At 40.8% G+C, this 22,355-nt stretch overlaps 1 long non-coding RNA gene across 1 annotated transcript in view; it reads left to right on the forward strand.

Annotated features, from left to right (window-relative positions):
* Nucleotides 1-19,212, forward strand: part of LOC114600748 (uncharacterized) — a 158,581-nt gene extending 139,369 nt beyond the window's left edge. The window contains exon 4 of the long non-coding RNA XR_013393957.1: nt 17,955-19,212. This is a non-coding gene — a long non-coding RNA (uncharacterized LOC114600748). The remainder of the gene's footprint in view (nt 1-17,954) is intronic.
* The last annotated feature ends 3,143 nt before the right edge of the window (nt 19,213-22,355 follow it).

Here is a 22,355-nt window from a genome sequence, read left to right on the forward strand (position 1 = left end):
CAGAGTGAGAGCACATATAGGATGGTAGCTGACTAAACTATACTCCAAGTAGACCCATTCAAACAAATGGACTTAAGGTAATCATTACTAACTTAAGTCCACTGGTTTCAATGGATCTGAGTATGCCTTAGTTGGATGCCAGCCATAAAATCCATTATAGTAATACAGAGGACAGATAAAATCCAAACATATTCAGAGGAGATTTTATCATCTCTTGCCTGGTTCTAGGAAAAAGCAACTTAAAAGGCAAAACCCTAAGCAGCCTAACAATGGCTTTCACTCATGTGTAAAATTTGCAAAGGCCACCTGTCAAATCTCTGGTGGAAAACAGAAAATTTTTTTTAAACATGGTAGCTGGCTGGTTGCCATATTGAAATATTGAAGTGTCTGAGAATTTGTGAGTCTTTCTTCAAAGAGTATCCTTCACCTCTTCCGTAACTAACAAATGTGCTGGCTAATAGGTATGGAGACAGCAGGCAATCACAGGTTCTTATTGACAATAGTTAATTTTAGCTTTAAAAAAAAACTTCACCTTTTCACCTTAAATAGTCATCACTGATTGTCTGTGATATACACATACACCATGTACATATGATTAATATAAATGTATTGTAGGAATTCCTTCCCTCACTCAAACCTACAATTTGCTAAGCAGATCATAAATGGATGCAACTGGAAACAGAACTTTGCACTACTTGGTTCGCATCCTTTCAGATAAAAATACAAGAATTTCAGTAACATTTATTTGATTATATCCACTTTGAATTTTCTGCACAAAAGTGTATAGGCAAAAGTAACAATAATAATTCCTCCACATTACTGTACTCTTTCTCTGAGCTCTTCTGATGCCTACAAAAAAAAATCTTGTTTAGGCATGCCTAACCATATGTGTAAACCTGACATGTTTTTTAATCTGTAATTTTTGCTTGTAGTGTCACTTTAACTGTTGATTTTATTCTGATTTTTCAAAACATAAGATTTTATTGACAATTTTAATGTTCATTTTATATTAATGCTTAGAGGTTGGATTTACAATTAAGTAGTATGCACATTTGCTTACATGAAATAAAATAAATAAATTACATTTGTCTGCTAGAGGCAACGTAACTTCATTTAATTTAATGCATTTATAAATGTAGATCATTGCCATATGTTGTTTGAGGATAAAAGGGAATTGATATTTACTATGGCAAACCTGTCATTATTTAAAGTAATAAGTCATATTTAAAACACAATCTTATAGCCAGCTGTAGAGCCATAGGTTTCAACAAAAGCCCTGCGGTGCCAGGGGAAAGCCAGATATGCTGCCACCATGACAGATACACCAGCAGAACTGCTCAGATACACTGGGAAGAGTCATATGGGAAGAGATACACATGGGAAGAGTCATGGTTGTGTCATGGGCAACACATGGTGTGTCTGTTTGTGAGAGGAAGCAGACCATATTCTATACTCCTTCAGTTCACTGCCATATATGGTGCAACTTCACAGCAATCATTTCTCCACCCACAGTGTAACTTTCCATCAGCCCCAGAATGGACACAAATGGGCACTTCCTCTCATATTTGTTCACCATGCTTCTCATGCCATGGGTGTTCCCACACTTGGGCAAGCTTGAGAAGCCCCAGCCTACTTCCCAACAGCAGGAGGGAGCAAGCTTTCTCCATCTTTACGTGGCAGTCTTTGCCTTCTCTACAGCTCCAAGTACCTCAGCAGGACCAAACTCAAAAGCTCTTCCCACCCTTTCCAGCTCCAGACTTGGAACTGGGGAAAGGAACAGGACATTGCCCCTGGCTGCATGTTTTGTCTTGGTTGCTGGGCCAGCAAAATCCTGTGGCTCTCAGCAGTGCATGCTGCTGTTATCGGCACATGTTGATGCCTATGGATTTCTGCCAAGCTACAGCCTACATAGCTTGGACTGCTCACTTAGCACACACACACACACACACACACACACACACACACACACACACACTCATTTTTGTGTGCTCAGTCACAAGGAGGACAGTAGGTGTTCCGCAACACTCCCACACACCCATGGGGTCCCATAGTATCATAAGAACTTTTGTTCCTAGACTGAAATGCCTCTGAATGCTTCCAGGACCTTTGCTAACCCCATGAACATTCCGGCATTTTGCAGCCTTTCTGCCGCCCCTTTTTGATGTCTTCACAAGTGGTGCTGGTTGCAGGGAATGTGCAGTCTGTGCCATATAAACTACAGCCTGCCCAGAAGAAGTCTCCTGGCATTGGCCTCTAGTTGACATAGTAAATATGCAAGAACCAGAAGGTATCTAGACCAATGTTCTTGGGTCTGCAGATGTTATTAGATAAAATTACCAGGGAAGATAAGCGTTGGAACCACTGGCGGAGGAAGAGGAGTGTGGGGGAAGCGCACCACCCCTGGCACCACGACCCCCCAGGATCCGCGCCCCACCCCCAGGACATGCACCAGCCCCGCCCCGCCTGCTCTCCGCCCCCCCCCCCCCGGTGCCAGAGCATGAAGCTCCGCTACTGATTGGAGCCCAGCCACATTTGAGGCCCCAAGGTTGAAGAGCCTAGCAAGATTTGAAGGTATAGTGGACCCACCACTTCTGCAAGGGTTCGGTTCCAGGGGTCCACATGCAAAGGCAAAATTCTGCAAAGTCAAGAACCGCCTGGAACTGTTTCCCTGTGAGGTGGAAGACTGTTTTTAGGGTTGCCATATTTTGAAGATGAAAAAAAGAGGACACATTTGCCGGCTTCTGCTTTTAACTATGGATCACTATGATGACTCTCATTTTACATACCCATGAAAAAGAGGGTGCATCCTAGAAAAAGAAGACATCTGGCAACCCTAGACTGGGGTTTGGGAAAGAGGCGTGTGGGCTCTGGGATGCCACCAGAGCCCTTGTGCCTCCTTCCCAAAGCCCCGTGTCTCACTTACCTGGTTTTGGGGAGGCAGCATCCAAGGGCTCAGGGATGCTGTCAGAGCCCCCCCCCCAAAAGTTCAGTAAGCAAGAAAAACCTGCTGGGTGCACAGGTGGGGGGGGGGGATAAATAAATGGAGAGCAGAGACAGCAGTGGGTTTCCCTGGCTCTCCATTTATTTATTTATTCCACACTGACCCACATAAGGTTGTGATGGGGCAAGTAAAGCGAGCACAAGTTGTGGGCTTACTGTACTTACTGAACTATGGAAACTATTAATTGTTCATGAACTTAGTATGTATAAAGTACACTGCTACAATATATCATTTTTACGGGGTGCAAACCACTTTGGGTAGAGTAATGTAGGAAGGCTATTTACAAAATGAAATTAAGTAAATAGGACCCACCAGAGGTACATGGCAATTCATCTTCAGTTTTGGGTGAACAGATTTATCTGCTGAATTCATCAGCTTGATTTTGCCTATTTCTAGCATTTTCATCTCTATTTATACTTTCTGTGCAATTTCTTATATTTGAAATATTGACTTGGTGAAACAGACTTCCAGATAGGTGTGGAATTCTGGACAGGCCAAGGCCTGGCAGTGAAACTCTGCCCTCAAGTGGAACCATTAAAAAAGACTTGGCTAAATGAACAGTCCATATGACAATTTTCTTAATGTCCCTTACCCATCTAGAGACAGCAGACTTTGAGAAGTTTAAGCAATACGTGGGAAAGTGACAACTTTGTAATACAGTACATCTCTACCAGGGTCATTGAGGATGTCCGATAACAACAAACAATAATCACCCAGGTTTCTGAACCAAAAATAAAGAAATCCCCCCTCTTTGCTCACATTTGCTCTTCTTTCTGCTTTTATCCTATGAATTTATGTCTCCTACAACAGAAAGAAAACCTATTGTTCAAACTGTTGGTGTTCGCTGTACAGTGTATATGAACTACAGATTAAGACTTTAGTATTGTGGAAAGTAATTTTATCTATTTATTTATATATGTTCTATAATCCAGTTTTCAGTTTGGCAAACAGTATTAGTTTTTACTGCCTTTTTCCTTTAAAAATGCCATTCACTATGTATTCTGCTATCAAGAGCATCGTTCCAGTGCTGCTAGTATTTTTTGTGTTTGCATTCATACTATAAAGCACATTTAAAACACATTTCTCTCTCCCCCAAATATCCTGGGAACTGTAGTTTGTTAAAGCTGGGGACTGTAGCTCTATGATAGATAAACTACAGTTCCCAGGATTCTTTGGGGGAAGTCGGGTGCTTTAAATGTATGGTGCTATGTACAACTGCCAGTATACCAGAAGCTGCTGTCATCTCTGTGTCGCTGCCGCCTGTGGTGAACAACTGGAACTTTCTTGACAGAAAGGAGTATACAGTAAAGGACTTCCTTTTTCAGCAGATCCTTGTTTGATTGAGAAGACCTACCTGAGCTTTAAGTGTGTTTCTGGCCTTGCTTTTTTTAAAGGGTGTAACTCCTGGCTTGTTCTACAGGTCTTGCCTTCAGGTTTGCTCTCTGGTGCTGATTACTCATCAGTTCTGACCACTGTCTTGTTTCATGGCTGCTCCTAACTCATCTATAGCCTGGCCCTAACACGGATCAATCCTATACATGCCTGAAGTAACTCCCATTGAGTTCAGATTTTCAGAGTTCAGGTTTGATATTTATCCTCCTAATGGAAGTCTTCTATTGCCTTCTGTATGGCTCTGATCTTATTTAGTAATGATTTTGTTGATATATCAAAGTGTGAGATTTATTAACCTGTTGGCTTAATGCCTGTTGGAACTCAAAAATGGAAAAAGCATTGCCTTGATTGCATACTATGCTTACTTGACTTGTATCAGTTTATGGCATTTTTTTTTGTTTCCTCATATTATTTTAAAAAATGCTCTGAACACACTTAAGTCATAGCTGTCAACTTTTCCCTTTTCTTGTGAGGAATCCTATTCGGAATAAGGGAATTTCCCTTAAAAAAAGGGAAAAGTTGACAGCTATTACTTAAGTGCTGTATAAATATTTAGTATTGTTATCCTTTTAGGTTCCATGATTGCACACACCAAACAAATCCTTTAGGTTCTACTAATCCCCACCACCTTCTGGACTGTGATGTCACAATGCTGGGATTCTCAGCCAATGAGATTCCATGTACCTCCACCCTCCCACCTTTCTCCCTGTCACTTAACCAGCTTTACACTTCCTAGTTTTTTCCTGTCTGTCCCACCTGCAGGAACATGTCACTCCTGACTAGTGTTTGCCAACTTGACTTTATTGCTGCACCACTAATCGCCATAGACATTTGTACAGTATACCAAAATGGGATGCTGGTCTTCTGGAATGTGTCCAAAAGCTTGGCATCATCTGATAGATGTTTCAACCCAACCCCGTAATGCACCTGACAGTTGGGTATTATTTTATCAGTGTAAGAGGAAATTATTTCCTAAACCCGGCAATAAGGATTGTTGCCTCTTTGTTTTTCTCTCTAGCCTGGCATACTTGCAGATACTATTCTTGTACCCTCCTACATATCTAATCCTATTTTTAATCTTACAAAGCTGTTTGCCTTTCTAATATCCTGTAGCAGGATATTAACTAGACTTTATTGTCTGCTGGTGTAGTTTTGAATGCTCAGAAGCTTGTCAAGTAACCTGAAATAACTCAGAATGAGCAGCAGAAAGCAAAGAGCCACCCCTCCACCTCTCTCTGAATGCCATCACCACCCTTTCCACTATAGTCATAAAGAAACAGGATGTTGATTTTATTAGCACTGGATTTTTTCATAGATATAATCTGTTTTAGCAGCTAAATGTCTACACAGTTGCTTTGGAACAAAGCTGGAAAACAAGAAAATGTAGTGAAGCTCAGAGAGGGAAAAGCAAAAGGAGGGAAAATACATAGCAGTGGGTGAGGAAAGCTACATCAAATTCTTGCAGTTTTATTCACCCTACATGTTTTTAAAATATATTTATTTATTTGCAAATTTAATAAAGAAAAAAGAAGAAAAGGGGAGAATAATGCTGTAAAAACAACAAAAGAAAGAAAAAGCAGTATGTGAATAACACCTATAATAAAAACAAAACAACAAGCATAATCTATCTTCAAATCTGGATTACATTAATTTAGTGTGAGCATATGGGTCAAATTGAAAGTGATGAGCACCAGTCTAAGCAATATCTCTCTAGCTGCAAAAATTGAAGGTGTTATAGATCCTTTCTTTTTTGTTATTCACAGACCCTGTCATCCAAAATAAAGGTGTTAAATAAACCAACTCTAAAATTACCCAAGCTGGCTAATTCACAAGAGAAACTTGCCAACCTTCTGTACATGCTAACAAATATGCCTTTTGATAGAAATTAAGACCTGGAAAAATAAGCAGCCTTCTGATACTGGCAGCAGCATTCTCTTAAGTGAAAAACAAGGCAGAGAAATACCCCAAATAAATTTCCTAAATACCATTTAGTATATATTATTCATGGCAGAATATTATTCTTAAGTGTATTAACCTTACCCCAGTACACTAAATTTAAGTGATACCCATTTTCCAAATTACTGGAAACCCCCTGAATCAACCTATTCAGATTCAATTTAATAATTTAAGAAATATCTGTTGGAACCAAAATGTCTAGATGTGTAAAGACTTCTGTGCACCAAGAAAACTGCCATTTTAGTATACAAAGTAGGTGATCTATAATTGCTGATTGGCATGAATTCAGCTTTTGATCAATCAATATGAAATGTTTTGATCAATATGAATTGTTCAAATATGAAATGCTTCATTGTCTCACACACAGCTACTTCAGCTAAATATTTCCAGCTTCCCATCTTTCCAGGGACAAAATGGAGGTTCCTGTAACACACTCATCTCCCTGGCACAGAAGCTATGTCAGAAATTATAGTACAAAGTCAGTTCACTTGTCTCCTACCTCATGCATGAACCAAAAAGGGAAGATGCCATAACACATTCATTGTGATGACCCAAGTGGGAGATCCCGCTGAACCCCAAAACACCTGCAGTCAGGGAGAAGTGTGATTGGTTCTCAGCACCATCAATGGAGACAGCAGACTGTGATCTATGGATTGGTCTTTAGAAGGGCAGGTTTGTCCAGAAATTCATTTGGGCCCCGTGCTGCGAACTTTTCAGCAGGCTTTAAAAGCTCATTTATTTTGGATCACCCTCTCTTAAATAAAGCCTTCATTATTAGAGAGCTTTATTAAGATGGATGGCTTTTCTATGCCTGCAGGAATGTTTATGTTGTTTTATTTGTTTTAGCTGGCCTCTGTTTTAAAGGATTGTTAATATCACAGCTATTGTAAGTTTCTTTTTCTATGTGGTTTTTTTAATACTGTGTAAGCTGCCTTGAGGTGACCTATAAATAATTCCTATAAATAAAAATATAAATACTCTGCATCAGAGCCCATACAAATTAAACACACAAAACTAGGCAAAACACACACACAAGTCTAGTATACCTCCTCTAGCAATGGTTGTGGCTTCCTTCCTAAGAAGGCTTGTCTCATGCTCTGAGAGCCCAGGCCCATATCTATATTAGAAATAATAGAACACCAGGCAGTAGCAGCATGGTGGAAAAATAGGCATAGCTGGAGTGAATGGGTTTGGGACAGAGGTCACCTTTACTCTAGAAATACAGTTTGAGTAGACTGGATCAGTAGCAGAGGAAAATATGCCTGGTTTGGCTTGAGGGGTCTTCAGCATCATTTCAGCACTGTATTCAGGGCTCGAAGTCTGTATATTAGGGGTGGATCTACACTCATGGTTTATAACGTTAAGGAACAATTTTCAAAATGTAATGGACACATTATGTTTTGCTGGTAATGTTAATAATGTGTTATTAAAATACAGTCGTACAACAAGTATGATGATTGCGGCTCTTACCTGGTAGTAAGAAAGAGATCTTTATTCTGGAAACATGATACAGGCTCAGCACTAAGCATCAAGTTATAACAACTTCAAACTTTTGACTAGGCAACAAAAGGGCTTGATTGGGCAGAATAGAAACAGAGCTTAAAATTCAAGAGTCTAAGGAGTTCAGGACTACACAGGAGCTATAGAGCTATCCCAATAGATTTCAACACCCACCCACCAAGCTTTCAAAGGTGAAGTGTAGCAAGGTTACTTGTGAAATCCCTGTGCTCTGGTGGAAGCTTGCAGGCATGCACTGCACTTGGGAAGGGGAATCTGTCCCCACCTGAGGAGGTGTTGCCTGGTCCAAGGCAACAAGTTTGAGTCCTTTCTTTTCAACTCCTGTTCATCCATCCTGAGAAAGCTGGTTGATGTCCTCCTTAGCCCCCAATGATGCTTTCTGCTTTCCAGGAGGGAAGGGGAGAGCTGGGCTCTGACTACTAGATTTCGGGAATGGTGAAGACTTCTCTCTTCTGTTCCAGTACTTTCTATCTTGAAATTCAAAAGTAAGTTGAGAGCAAGTGCTTCCACCCAGACTGGATAAGAGCAATAATTCCCTGCCTTGGACTCTGCCTTCAGTCACTGTCCCACCCATTTCATTATCCATCATTTGGGTCCTTGCCTTCTATTGCCAAACTGTTTGGGGATTTAATGAAGCTGTGGCCTATTTCCATTCCAGTGCTGGGTGTTGTCTCTCTTATTCTTTTCCAAGCCCGTTGCAAGCACCAACTCTTTTTACAAACCACTGTCAACCGATCCCTAAGTTGAGAGAGAAAGAGAGAAGCATATGCCATCTCCCAATCTCCACCCTAGAACCACACAATGTAATTGATTTTAGAAAGCAGAAAACTATATTGTAGAGCAACTGAAGATCCAAATAGCAAGAAAGAGTTGTCAGAGGATAAAATTCTGTAAAACTCTTTGCCAAGTGTATCTGGTTGTTGCTTACCTCCCACTCTCTCTATGTTGATTATCTGATCCAAGCATGCTTTAGACTCCTTCATCTCTGGCATCCTTCCAGCACAAGAAACTCCTCCATTTACAGATAATCTGACATTCCCAGCCTTAATTTTTCTCATGAAACAGTCACAAAATGCAGATAATCTTAGGTATAATAATAACCGCTCAGAGAAAAACAAATGCATGTAAGGCTACTATTATTAATAAGGTTTGAAGACATACGTACATGCAGTACCTAGAATACTTTTAATCTAGCATTATTCATACAATTTCTTCTGGAGTAATTGTATCTACTGGTCTTAGATGTCCAATGAAGCCACCAATTTTGCCACACATGACACCAGATGGGCAGAGGCTAACATGGCATTCTACATTAGACAAGTGAGGCAGAGCCATGTGCATGCTTAGTACCACTGCACCACCTAAACAATATTATACTTCCACTTACAACAGTTTTCTGTCTGGACGACTTACTGATACAAAAAGCTGCTATGAAAACCTGTTAGATATTGGGTTGTATAAATGAAATTCTACACAGAGTAGACCATTGAAAATAATCAATGAAAACTAGGCATGCCTATTAATTTCAGTGGGTCTACTCTGTGTAACACTAACACTGGATACAATCCTATGTGTAATAATTTGTCAGTGGCCCTGCCTCCTCTTCCATCCTTCCCCCAATGTCTGAGGTCAAACAGGTGTTGTGAAAAATGTTTAGAAATCCCATGGTTAGTACAGTTTAGCTACCTGAAGCTTGAAAGGAACATGGTTCGCATGATGGACACAGAGCCAAATCCTAATACTGGAGGCAAGTGGCACAGCCTTTTCTACCAGCTCCTAGTGGGAAAGGGGTGGTGGGGTCCTTAGCTACCTCTTATATGTCACTAATAGTGTCCCTTGGAGTATATAACTGGGCCATGAGTTCATAGTGTTAAAGATAATGTTTGGAAAACTATTGTCAAGGGCTGTTATCCCATCTTGTTAGTTGTTGCTTATAAGACCAATGGAATAACAGGACTCACTTCTCACAGACTCACTAATAGCTTGGCTACTGATGGCTGTTTTGAAAATAAGTCTGCTAAGATGTGGGGAGGGGAGAGCAAGAGGAAGAAAAGTGAGGCATTTCTGAGACCATACTGCTTTTCTTAAAATGTAATGGAAGGAAGGAGCCCTCATCTTCCTGGATCTGAAGCACTATGGTCCTTAATGAGAAGCATAAATAGAAGCATTTTTGCTAACCACCAAATTAGAAACAAATGTGCAGCCCCGAAGGAGGGTTTTTCTTTGGGGGGGGGGGGTTTACCATGTGGTCTGATCTTTATGTACCAATCATTGCCTGCAGCATATAATAAAGTATATTTAACTCTTTAGAAACTTGTATTAATGCCAGAAGGAAATAAAATGCCAGGGCGGCCCACTTTCATTGATGACATACATCGCTTTCATGTGCTGCTTTCATGCTAGTCATTCAGAAAGGCTGAGCCTCTCTCTCTCTCTCTTCCAGTGGTAAATTGTCAAGTGGAACTGGAGTTTATCAACACAAATTATTTGGAGAAAAACAGAGAGCCAGACCTGGGTGGTGAAGTTACTAGCATTATTACAAGCTAAAGGAACGGCAGAGCCTGAGAAGGTGAGGGAGAAAAGACTATAAAACACATATTCGTTAACACACACACAGAGAGAGAGACAACATTCAGTAACATTTCCCAGACCTTCAGTTATAGAGAATTGGTTTAACTCACAGGTGGCAAAACTAAAATATATTACAATGGTACCTCGGGTTAAGTACTTAATTTGTTCCGGAGGTCCATTCTTAACCTGAAACTGTTCTTAACCTGAAGCACCACTTCAGCTAATAGGGCCTGCTGCTGCTGCCATGCTGCCGGAGCACGATTTCTGTTCTCATCCTGAAGCAAAGTTCTTAACCTGAGGTACTATTTCTGGGTTAGCGGAGTCTGTAACTTGAAGTGTATGTAACCCGAGGTACCACTGTATTCTGTCCCACTTGATGGAAGAGTCAATCTACTGAAACCTGTATGTCTTTTTATTTCCAAACATAGCAACCCATGCATAAGCACACTTTTGTTAAGCATGAGAGATTGTGCTGTTCTATAACTTCTTCTATTTCAGAAAAAAAAAAATGTGTGAGGGGAGGCAGGATGGGACAAAGAGTATTTTTCTTTATTGGGTGGTTAGCAACCATGCCTGGCTCCATTGGGAGCTTTTAAAAATGGCTATTAATTTCAGTATGTGTGTGATTGAGATTACAGGTTAGGAGTGAAAGATTCAGCCTCCCTCCCCACTCTGTGCACTGTGGCCCTGATAAAAATTGTCCTCTTAGCTAAAGCACCCAGGCCAGGGAGCTAATGAGGCAGTTAAAGTAGTGTCTGATTTTGCCCTTACTGTGAGCAGTCCACCTGGTTCTTGATGTCTTTCCTGCATTTTCCTTTAAGCAACATTAAGTTTTCACGAGTGTCCAGAGCCACAACCTTGCAGATTCCCTCATAGCAATAGAAGCTGAATATTGGAAATTTAGGAAGTACTTCTTCACATAGCACATAGTTGACTTATGGAATTGACTTCCATAAGATGTAACGGACAACAACTTTACTGGCCTTAAAGGGGGTTTAGCAAATTTGTAACAGATACGGCTGTCAGTGACTAATAGCCATGATATATATGTTCTAGTACTTATGCCAGAGGCAGTATGATAAAGCTCACAAGTGGGGCAAGTGATGTTGCCCTCAGGACCTCCTTGAGGGCTTCCCATAGGCATCTCATTGGCCACAGTGAAAGCAGGATGCTACCCTAGATGGGCCTTTGGTCTGATCTAACAGGGTTAATATTTATCAAAATACAGAAATGTATGAAGTGATTATTCTCATAGGTGTCTCTGGTGATGAGACAAGACTAGCTGAAATAAATTTAATGAATCTGAAATACCATAATTATGGAAACTATCTCTTCTGGGTAAATGAAGGGAGATAGATCCATACATGATATTAATAAATCCAGCAGCTCAACTGATCTGACCTGTCTAATAGCAACTGACAATGTGATTTTTTAAAAAATGTATGTGATGTTGGGCCAATCTATTATCAACAGCCTCTTTATCTCCTGTAACTCCAAGGAACATTCCAATTAATAGCTGATAACACGTTACAGGTTTCTAGTGGATAAAACTCCTTTTAGAGACAGAGGTATCCAGCCAAACAATGTGTGTGGAGGGCAGAGCAATTTTGAACAGAATTAATGGGCTCTGTCCTGTTCTTTTGGCTCAAACAACACATAATCTTAATGAAAGGAAACAGACACAGTTGTTCTAAGCATTTTCAAAGGAAACTGCAGGAAAGTATAAAGGGTTGCCGTATAAAAGCCGCATGTGTCACGGAGATGCTCTGATATTGTTTTCACTTGCCAGCTGTATGTAAAGTGGGAGATTATGCCCGCGGCCAAGAGGTCTTCCCACATCAGAACAACAACAGCCAAAAAGCCATGGAAATGTTGGCAAAAGCGCTCACTTTACCTCAAAATGCATTTGATTTTTCGTAAACAAGTTCCATGCATTGCCAAAAGCATGCAGACAAGAATATTAAGCTTTATTAAAACATACTTTGTTGAGAGATATAATACGAAGAGTTGTTTTCAGCAAAAACACGACATTCAGTTGCATTGGCTGTTATGTAGGATGCCATAAAACTAACCCAGTTGCTGATTTTCTATTGTTAGTATCTTCTAAGGATGTGGCTGCATCAGCTGTTTGTCCTGGGATATACCAATAATAGCTGGTGCCATGTACAACTTAGTGTAAATGGACTCCTCCTTCTGAATTTACCTACAGAGTGAGTCAGACTTTCATTAAAGAGGTGTCATCTTTTCCATAACAACTCCAGCAGTTTTCCTCACGATGTTCAGATATTGTGGGGATAATTGTCCCCTATCAGCTTGCTGCTTGAAGGAGCAAGACAGGATGTTCAGGGCCAGATTTAGGAATAGATGAACCATGCAGATGCCTGGGGCACCAAACTCAAAGGGGCACCTGTCATAGGCTATCTACTTGGCTAACCATTCAACAGCTGATACAAATAGTACAAACAGTACATCTTCACTTGTAAAGCTGGCAACACTGACCTTCATGACCAAATTTGAGTTATTCTTTCTGTTAAGTTGTGGGCAAACATATCAGACGACACAGCGATTCTTCAAACAGCTCTTCTTTATTCTGAGGCCGGAACTGAACTGAGCTGAAGGGCTCAGTCAGCCTGCTTATATAGAGCTCCAGTACCTTGTTACTGTAACAACTTTCTAAAACTATCCAATCACTGAACGTCACTTTCGATCCTTCATTTGCATAACTATCTACAGTATCCCCCTGCTGGCCCAGGGTGAGAACTTCAGTACATAATACTTTCATTTTTAATTCATGGGAAAATGTACAACATTAATACCCATTCATCAAACAGATACAGTGGTGCCTCGCAAGACGAAAAGAATCCGTTCCGCGATTCTCTTCGTCTAGCGGTTTTTTCGTCTTGCGAAGCAACCCCATTAGCGGCTAAGAGGATTAGCGCTATTAGCGATTTAGCGGCTTAGCGGCTATTAAAGGATTAGCGGCTAAGCTGCTAAAAGGCTATTAGTGGCTTAGCGGCTTTGAAAAAGGGGGGGGGGGAACGGGGAAAAAATGGCGAGACTCGCAAGACTTTTTCGTCTTGCGAAGCAAGCCCATAGGGAAATTCATCTTGCGAAGCACCTCCGAAACGGAAAACCCTTTCGTCTAGCGGGTTTTCCGTCTTGCGAGGCATTCGTCTTGCGGGGCACCACTGTAATCAGATAAGTTCATACAAATAATAATAATTATTTATTATTTATACCCCGCCCATCTGAGGAGTAAAGACCACATGTTTCTAGTGTATGCGCATTGTGTCAAAAGTAAGCACATAATTTTTTCAGTACCTTGTATCTCCCATTGTAGGTCAAGGGTCCTTCTTCCTGTCATTGCATAGGGTATAGAACTACAGACTTCTTAATAGTCAAACCAAATGATTACTTTTTCCATAATTCTGTTTTACCCACTAAAGCTTCAATCCTATGAACACTTGAGAGTAAGCACTATTAAGGTAGAGTCTGACCAATGTCTTCCTCACTAAGCATGCATAGGATCAAGCTGTAGGCGTGCTTACTGCAATATAACCTGATGGAAGTTAATCACAGTTAATTTCCCTTTAATGTGATTCAGCTATTCTCTTTGTAAAATTTAACTTAAAGGATAGGAAAAAGCGGATTTCAGTTATCATTTGAACACATGTTTACACATATAGTGGAGATTCTAATCCACTTTAATATGTGAGAACAGAAGAAGGACTAGAACTAGTGACTGGAAGTTGTTCCATATTCAATATGCAGAATGCAAAATGGTAATTCTATAAATTATCATCCTTCACTGCTAAGGATGCAAATGCGAGATGACTCACTGTTGTGGGTTTCTTTTTGGCTCCTTATGAAAATGAGGACAGCTGCTAAGAATGATGAGCAACAGTATCTTTCTCATTTTTGTGTGTGGTTTTGCATCTTTTTACAGCTGCTTTTGACATTCCACTTTGATTTGTCACTTCTTGACCACCCTGTCATATTTACAGAAATGTAGCTAAAGGTGAGAAGGGGGCAGATTCCACCCCCCTTCAATATAGGCTTAGGGGTGAAACATCGTTAGGAGCTGTCAACAGCAAGGCAAAGCCCAGCATTGCACTGTCACCTTCCTTCCTCCCCACCCACACCAGACAACAGGCTCCAGCAGTGTCCTTTCATTTTAATTCCACAAAATGGCCTAAAACAAATTTAGCCAACATGGTGCCTTTGGTATAATAAGTACTGCTAATATTCTGGAACCTGCTGGCCCCATTGTTGCTGATTTTGGTTTTGGTCTCCATGGTGGGCCTTGGTTTAGCAACTTTGGTCATGACTGCAGGGTACATCTGGAAGACAATTTTTAGTCCTGGTGTTTTGTCTTTCCTGTGTTGTTTAGTAATAAGTGATATTGAAGGAGGATCCAACAATAAAATATTTTTTAACATTAGGAGTCAAATAACGAAATGTCAAACGTCTAGGATAGCGGTTCCAAAACTTTCTCCTCAAGGACCACTTCAAAATTGCAGAGGATCTTGGCAGACCACTTAATGTTGTTGTTTTTTTCTGTTGTAGCAACTGCAGCCTATTTCTTATATTGTATGTTATTGTATTGCAATTTGAATTCTTTAAAATTTTCAGTTTGAATTCTGTAAAATTCTGGCGAGCATTTCAGGTTGCCAGATAGAACACTCTTCTTCTCCTCTCTCCATGTGCTGTTCGGAGAGTTATCACAACACACACACACACACACACACACACACACCAAGCCAAAAGGAGGAGGGGCATACAGAGGGAGGAGAGGAGGAAAGCTCCATTGCACAAGCAGAAGTCCATGTGCAGGGATTATTCTGACAGGACTCATTAGGTGAATCTCACCATATGCCTTCAGAAGAGGTGGAGTAAATTTAAAAGTTCCTTTAGACATGTGTCAATAGACATAAAAATGACTTCCCCACCTCCTTTATAGCCACACCTACAATGGAGGATTGAATTCTGAGTAACTGCAGCTAATCACACCCTACCACTAGATGTAAAATAGACCCAGCCAGGTGTACACTCTGTAGCTATATTGGTCCTTCCTCAGGTTTAGTGAATTAAGATCACACAAGTGGAAACTTTGGTGTAAGAGTGCATGGCATGAAAAAGTGGCCAGGGCTAAAATATATACAGTCATACCTTGGGTTGAGAATGTGATCTGTGCGGGAGGCACGTTCGCAACCCGCAGCGTTCGCAGCCTGAAGCGCTGCGTCTGTGCACATGTGTGATGCGATTTGGCGCTTTTGCGCATGCGCGAGCGCCGAAACCCAGAAGTAACCTGTTCCAGTACTTCCGGATTTGGCGCGGTCCACAACCTGAAAACGCGCAACCCACAGTGTTCATAACTCGAGGTACGACTGTATGCTCAAGTGCTCCTTAAGTTGAGCAAGTTGATTGCAATCACTCAAACATTCTTCTCGACATTCTTCAGTTACAGTCATCTCCATTGATAGTGTCCCTATTGGCATCTGGGAATAAGACAAGTGTGGAATGACCTGTTTTGAGGCTTTGGGCAAAATACCAAAGGCTTCTTGACCTCAAGGTCAAGTCAGGCCTACAGGTTGAAAGTCTTCAGGGAAGGTATGTCAGTAAGGTTTTCTGCCAAGAGCGACACAGAAATTTATCATAAACAACTGAATAAAAAAGAATGTCATATTCTATCAACAGCTCACTGAATTAAGCAGTAGCCAAACTAGGAGGCACCATTCATTCTGTACAACAATAGCAGAATCCAGTAGTATTTTACTGGGGCATCACATGCCTTCAAGATTTAGCTTTTCTAAACTGCTCAGATTAATTAGTTTGCATAGAGTATTCCAAGGTCGGTTAAAGATGAAATATAGGCAGGATTAACTACTTTGCACTCACTTCAGAGACATTATTTATAGCATGCAATTTTATCCTTTTCCTCCCAGGCACATGTCAGAGAAAAACACATCTTGTCATGCTTTGGCATTATCTCTCATTTTCCATTACAGTAACCAGGTGGAGATGCTTTTTATTCTGTGCCAGCAACATTGCATATCCAGAACAATTTTTCTTCCCCCCACCCAAACTTTTTTAAATGATTTCTCTGCTCAAAGGCATTTTTCTTGTAGCAATATAGTCCTCTAACATATGCTACCCTTTTATTGAATATTCTACTCATCTGTGCTTGACAATGAAATGCAATGTGTTGTAGAAAAACTTGTTTTCCAAGTCTTGCCAGCAAAGGCAACTCAGCAGAATGACAGCAGTTATACAGTTACAGATTCCTCATTTATGCACTGGTCTATTTATTCATCTACTTGAGAAGCTGTTAGCCCACTTTTCTTCATAAAGACTGAAAAGTGGCTTCCAATAAAAAGTACCGTATTTTTCTGTGTATAAGATTAGGTCCCCCCCCTAAAAATAATGTCAAAAATTAGGGGGTGTCTTATGCATGGATACATCTCCCCCATTTTCTTAAATCTGGGTCCCCCCCAAATAGGAGGCGTCTTATAGATGGAAAAATACGATAAGAATGGGGTCTTCAAGTGTTCCATGTGGATTCTTGAAAAACCCTTGAGAAAAGCAAGCCCACAAGAATTTGAATTATCAAGGTTACCTGTGTCAGAAATAGGCCATAACAGTTTGTAGTACTTTGTTTGAACCAGGACCAAGGAAAGGTCAGATTATAAGGATGACATCAATAAAGCCTCATGGTTTTTTGCCCTAGAAAAAAGTGCAGTGTACAAAGCTTCAGAAGCTTAGTAATTGTTAGCAAAAAAGTCATTCTGAAATTCCCTGAAAATATCCATTCCTATTTATCTGAAGATTTATAATTTGCCTTTTGTTTCAAATGAGTTCTCAGGCATCCCTCAAAAGACAAAGAATAACATTGCAATGAAAGAAACAAAAGACAACCTTTATTAAATCAAAGTACCCAAACATAATAGGTACCTTAGAGTAAAGATAGAGATTTTAGGCAGATTTAGGATAGGGGTGTGTCCAATAGTGTTGTTTGTCTGGTGGCAAGGCTTCTGTCAACAGAACATGATGGCAAACAATTTTTGGCAATTAATTCTCCCTGCTGCAGCCCCTGTACCACCCTAAATCTGCTCTGGGTGGGTGGGTGGGGAAATAGCTGAAAATGACTTTCTTCCCCATTTTGTTAATGGAAGCTACACCATCAGCTGAGCAACACTTGTTGATACAACCAGTATGATTTAAGTGCAGAATTAACTGCTGAGATCTCAGGTATTTACTTACTTACTTACTTACTTACTTACTTACTTACTTACCGTACTTACTTACATACATTGGTGTGTGGCATTTTCTGGATTGCATGGACCATATTTTATTGTCAAATTGCAATATTTTATTGTCCAGTTGCAGTTCCCAAACTGCAAGGAAATATGCCTGCACAACCACAATGTATTGTGTAGGATTTTGCCATCTGTGTGAATTTTTTTATATATCGGGAAGAAGGGAGTCAGCTAATACACTGCTATTTGCCTCATTACAGCTAAAGAGCGAGAGGATTTGGCTGCCAATTCCTGTGATTACTGGATTTTTGAAGAATGAAGACTGCTAAGCTCTGGTTCGTGACAGGTAAGCTCTGATTTATGATACGTTCACAGGTATACACCAAATATGAAAGAGCAAAGTAGAAGAAAACATTAATCATTGCAGCAAATTAGGTTCTAGCAGTGCCTGCCAAGTTCTGATCCATTCAGCTGACATGCTGCAAAAGGTTGAGTGTCAAAACACTCTCTATGTTGTTAAAATGGATTAACTTTGGGCAGCTGTATTGTCATCAGTTGTACACTTCTTTTAATTAGCAGATCTACAGCAGTGTTGAAATGATGTGCCCATTTTCTCTTCACTGTTGCCAGACGCTTTTGAGTTGAAAGCAATGCTAGCTTTCTGCATGTGCCTGGCCTACAGCACAAAGTTTGGGGTCTCCCAAGCTTTTCTGTTTCCTTCCTTCCTTCCTTCCTTCCTTCCTTCCTTCCTTCCTTCCTTCCTTTCACAAAACTGTTTCTAGTCCTCATTTGAGTGGATAAATGGGTGTTTGGCAATGTATCCTTGGAGATTTATGTCATGGTTCCAAACACTGGTGCCTATGTACCAGACTGCAGAATCATACATGGGTCTGCCTCACATTACAGTAACCCTCTGAAGAAGGTTGAGAAATATTAAGTTCCCCATTGACAATCTCAGCGCTACATCACAAGCTGTACTGATAAATTAGTGAGTCTATCACAAGTACAGCCACAGCCTTTAACAATTTGTTCCAGTTTGTGCTCCTCACAAGAATAATATCCAGAAATAAATCATTTGAAGGGGCATATCATCTGAACTAGTTATTTCGGCCAGCCTTTCCCAGAACTGCAGCCATTTCAAAAGCATACTGCTGTGCAAATGGCTACTTAGAGCTAAACTAGATCTGATATTAAATGCATCCTTGCATTTAACCTACTGTTTGTTTTAAAAATATTATTTATTAAATTTATTAGTTGCTTTATCTTGTCCAAGGCAACCCAGAGTGTCTTACAAACCAAGCAACCAACCAACCAACCAACCAACCAACCAAGATCCACACAGATACATTAAAACCAAGTGAGGGAAAATGCACTGAATGCAGCCCATCCACTTCTAAAAGGCCACAGATAGTTAAAGGCCAAAGGCCTGGTTGTAGAGGAAAGTTTCTGCCTGGCACCTCGATATACAATAATGGTGCCAAGTGAGCCTCCCCTGGGGAGAGTGTTCCACAAACAGGGAGCCACTGCAGAAAAAGCCCATTCTCATGTTGCCCCCCTCTGGACCTCATGTGGAGAAGGCACACAAAGATGGGCCTCAGGTGATGGTTGCAGGGTCTGGGTTGGTTCATGTAGGGAGAGGCAATCTTTGAGGTACTGCGATCCTGAGCCATTTAAGGCTTTATAGGTCAAAACCAGCACTTTGAATTGGGCTCAAAAACTAATTGGCAGCCAGTGCAGTCGGCCAGGAATGGTGTTATATGCTCAAATCATCTTGTCCCAGTGAACAACCCGGCTACTGAATTATGCACCAACAGAAGTTTCCGAACCTTCTTCAGTGGCAGCCCCATGTATAACACATTGCAGTAATCTAATATTTAAATTATATTAACTAGGTGGGGGTTGCCAGCAGGGGATTTCCTCCCAAGGCAAATACCAGCATCATTGGAGGGATTTTTGGCAGGACTGCAGCAGGGAAGAAATTATTACGTTCCCTCTCCCTACACACCTGCTCCTATTTGCATTAAAAAAACAAAACAAAATCCTAGGCATTAAATAGAAAGATGTATTTTATTTCACATCTACTTTGGCTCTTACTTCTGGTGTTTCCTGTGGTGCTTTCTTCACACAGTTGTAGGTCCACATGTGCCTAAGACAATCATGTGGAGGGAAAGAGGCAATAGAATTGACCAAATGAAGGAGATCTTATACATTTGAGACACATACACAGCACTGTTGGTAGGCAAGGCAATTTAAGGATACAAAAGCAGGATTTCAAGCATACCTTCTAATCCTTAGTAGTCCTTCCCAACAGCTTTGTTTGAGCTCATCTAGCTTGAAGCCATAGAGACGCGGGTGGCACTGTGGGTTAAACCACAAAGCCTAGGACTTGCTGATCAGAAGGTCGGCGGTTCGAATCCCTGTGACGGGGTGAGCTCCCGTTGCTCGGTCCCTGCTCCTGCCCACCTAGCAGTTCGAAAGCACGTCAAAGTGCAAGTAGATAAATAGGTACCGCTTCAGCGGGAAGGTAAACAGCGTTTCCGTGCGCTGCTCTGGTTCCCCAGAAGCGGCTTAGTCATGCTGGCCACATGACCCGGAAGCTGTACACCGGCTCCCTCAACCAATAAAGCGAGATGAGCGCCGCAACCCAGAGTCGGCCCCGACTGGACCTAATGGTCAGGGGTCCCTTTACCCTTTACCTTTAGCTTGAAGCCCTGAGAAGCAGACAGTGCCAACCAAATTGTACAGCATAGCTGTTGGCCAGGACTTCTGCGGATCAGAGGGTATGTTTGAAATCCTGCATCCATATCCTAGATGCTTTGTCTACCAATTGTACCCTCTCCCTGTGGTTTATTCCTCCTTCCAGTCCTTGTCATACCATTCAGAATTCTGCAGAAGACCAAATACCACATTCAGAATAACCTGTGCCCTCTGATATCTTGTTATAATGCAGTCTACACGCATGATTTGAGGTACATTAGTCTGGGAAGCTAAAAAGAAAAAACTTAGCATGCACAATTCCTAAAGATCTTTAAATTATTGTAATCCAATATCTGTCCCTCTTCCTCCTTTCTACCACTATCACTGTGGAAATTAGAAAAGAATCCAGATCACAGTATTTATGATTAAAGAACTGCAGCCTTGTTATTATCTTTCTATGCATTTACATGTGACATGTGTTTTTTAACAAGGCAAATGGTTATAAATTAATCATAACCCTCCAGACAAGCAACATTTGTAAGATGGCATAACACATTAATTTCTCTTGCTCTTTTGCTGCATCTTGCAGCTTTGACCTGAATGAGAACTTCTTTATCTCCTTCCAGCAGCATTCTGTTGCCTTCTTCTCAGTTCATGAAGTTGTAGGGAGGAGATGCAGAAAGAGCTTGAGTGGAGTAATTGACTGCAGTTCCTTTTAAAGAATGGTGAAACTATAGTCTGCAATAGCAACAAAGACATTTCCTTGTTATTTTTTCTTCCCCAAAGGCCTTGAGATGAAAATGTTGCTTTCTATCTCTCTATAGCTTTATGATCTTGAGTTTCTAGTAATGAATATATTATCTTCAATTTCAATTGTGTATGCCTCTTAACAAAAGTAAATTCCTACAAGTGTTCCAAAAGCAATTTATAACCCATTGGCCAAGTGAATGTTGCATATCAAAGCTGGTCATTAAATAAATGTCAAACAAAATTATCTTGCGTATCTTGGGGACTTAAGAAACCAGTGAAGGTCAAATGAAGTTCCCCTGGCATTTTCATGCAGCGGTTTTTATAATGAGATAGCTCTCTTCTAACATATTGCATTGGTTTTATATCATGTATCTAATATAAACAACTCATTTATTTCAGTTTGCTGTAAAAATGAATGCCTTTGGTTCAGGTAGTTGTTCCCAAGTGATAGATCCTATAATTCTTTGCAAAACAATGACTATATTTTTATCTTCTTCTCTACATCAAAGACACTGTTCTTCCCTGCACTGCTGAATACCCTGAATACCCAATATTGTGAGACTTCAGACAGATCACTGGGGAACAATTTTTTTTCTTATATGTTCTTTCAATGCTGATCTCAAATCTGAAATCGATTTCCGTGTACATGCTATAGTTATCTTTCAATTTCCGACTTTTGCCAATATGTCATATTTACACTGGGGATAAGTGGACACTGACACATTGATCTACCCTAACCACATGGTGATTATTGTTTTGCAAACTTAATTTTTCTTTACAGTGGTACCTCGGGATCAGTTCCGGAGCCCCGTTCGCATCCCGAACGGAACACAAGATGCGGCAGTGCGTCTGCGTGTGCGTGGGTTGTGTTTCGCCACTACCGCGCATGCGTGTGACGTCATTTTGAGCGTCTGCACATGCGCGAGTGGCGAAACCCAGAAGTAACGCTCTCCGTTACCGGGTTGCCGCGGAGCGCAACTCGAACGCGCTCAACCCGAAGCGCATTCAACTTGAGTTATGACTGTATTTTTATACTTTTGTAACCTAAATATTTGTATTTTTCAGATTCCCTTCCCATTAACTCCAGTGGGAGGGGACAAGATAAACTATTGATCACTTTTCCCAGCCCTCACTTCTCATTGCACTTTTCTTGAGTTGTCCCATTCCTATCCCAAGCAGAGAAGGGTCAGGATGTGATGTGGAGCTACTGCCAG

The sequence above is a fragment of the Podarcis muralis genome, chromosome 8, assembly GCF_964188315.1.
Source record: "Podarcis muralis chromosome 8, rPodMur119.hap1.1, whole genome shotgun sequence".
Taxonomy (NCBI): Eukaryota; Metazoa; Chordata; class Lepidosauria; order Squamata; family Lacertidae; genus Podarcis; species Podarcis muralis.